Here is a 1422-nt window from a genome sequence, read left to right as displayed (position 1 = left end):
TTTGGTGAAAAGTTTTGTTATTTTGCACAGAAACTTTATGTCCTCAGGAGACCCAGGAGCGGGGGCTGCCTCCATGTCCCACACACCCACTAGAAGGTGACAGACGAAGACCCTTAAAACCATCTGTCAGTCCCTCTGGGAACCTGTCTCTGCTCACAGCTGCCAGGCTGCCTCCAGCCCACACAACCTGCTCATTAGTGGTGCAAGAATGAATCATTTTGCTTGTACATGAGAAATCAAGGAGAGAAGGTTTTGCCAGATGCATTGGTGGTATAGTGGTGAGCATAGCTGCCTTCCAAGCAGTTGACCCGGGTTCGATTCCCGGCCAATGCAGTAATAAAACTTTTTTTTTCTTTTTTTTGCCTTCTCTGGAATTGGTTTAATTTCAGTCACATTGTGTGATGATCACATTCTCAATGGAATGAGAGAATTAATGTCCAAAATCCCAGCAGGTCACTAAATACGCAGCGGGCAGGACTATGCAGCCAGCTGTAGGAAGCATCCTTGGGTCATTGGAGAAAGTCAGACTTGTGGGAACATGCATCTGTATGTAGCTTCTTGTCTTCAATGTTATAATTCCAGCGGTGTGAGGTGTTTGTATCACGCTCAGGCATGATGGGGAGAAAGGGGGAAACATAGTTTTTGCTGCTACAGATTCTTTTGTGTTCCAATAATAATGACATAAAGAAAACTTAAGTGCCAATGTGGACACAAGAACAGATGGCTAGCAGCAAGTTTAGCCTTGAAATTAGATGAAAGTTTCTAATCATCGAATATCAAGTATCAGAAGGGTAGCCATGTTAGTCTGGATCTGTAAAAGCAGCAAGGAGTCCTGTGGCACCTTATAGACTAACAGACATATTGGAGCATGAGCTTTCGTGGGTGAATACCCATTTCGTCGGATGCATGTAGTAGAAATTTCCAGAGGCAGGTATAAATATGCAGGCCAGAATCAGGCTAGAGATAATGAGGTTAGTTAAATCAGGGAGGATGAGGCCCTCTTCTAGCAGCTGAGGTGTGAACACCAAGGGAGGAGAAACTGCTTTTGTAGTTGGCAAGCCATTCATAGTCTTTGTTTAATCCTGAGCTGATGGTATCAAATTTGCAGATGAACTGAAGTTTAGCAGTTTCTCTTTGAAGTCTGGTCCTGAAGATTTTTTGCTGCAGGATGGCCACCTTAAGGTCTGCTATAGTGTGGCCAGGGAGACTGAAGTGTTCTCCTACTGGTTTTTGTATATTGCCATTCCTAATATCTGATATGTATCCACTAATCATCAGAGGAAGCAGTGGGAGCAAAAAACCTAACTGGCTTTCAAGACTGAGTTTGATAAGTTTATGGAGGGGATGGAAGGATGGGACAGCCTGCAACGGCATGTGGCCGATCTGTGATTGCTAGCAGCAAATATCCCCAATGGCTGCTGA

The 1422-nt window shown here is 44.3% G+C and overlaps 1 non-coding gene across 1 annotated transcript; it reads left to right on the top strand.

Moving 5' to 3' along the window:
* Window positions 1-261: 261 nt before the first annotated feature.
* TRNAG-UCC lies at window positions 262-333 on the top strand. The gene has a single exon. It is a non-coding gene; the product is annotated as a tRNA-Gly (tRNA).
* The last annotated feature ends 1089 nt before the right edge of the window (window positions 334-1422 follow it).

Source organism: Gopherus evgoodei, unplaced genomic scaffold (genome assembly GCF_007399415.2).
Source record: "Gopherus evgoodei ecotype Sinaloan lineage unplaced genomic scaffold, rGopEvg1_v1.p scaffold_60_arrow_ctg1, whole genome shotgun sequence".
Lineage (NCBI taxonomy): Eukaryota > Metazoa > Chordata > Testudines > Testudinidae > Gopherus > Gopherus evgoodei.
The sequence above is the reverse complement of the archived record's forward strand: the minus strand, read 5'-3'. Positions and strand labels throughout refer to the sequence as shown.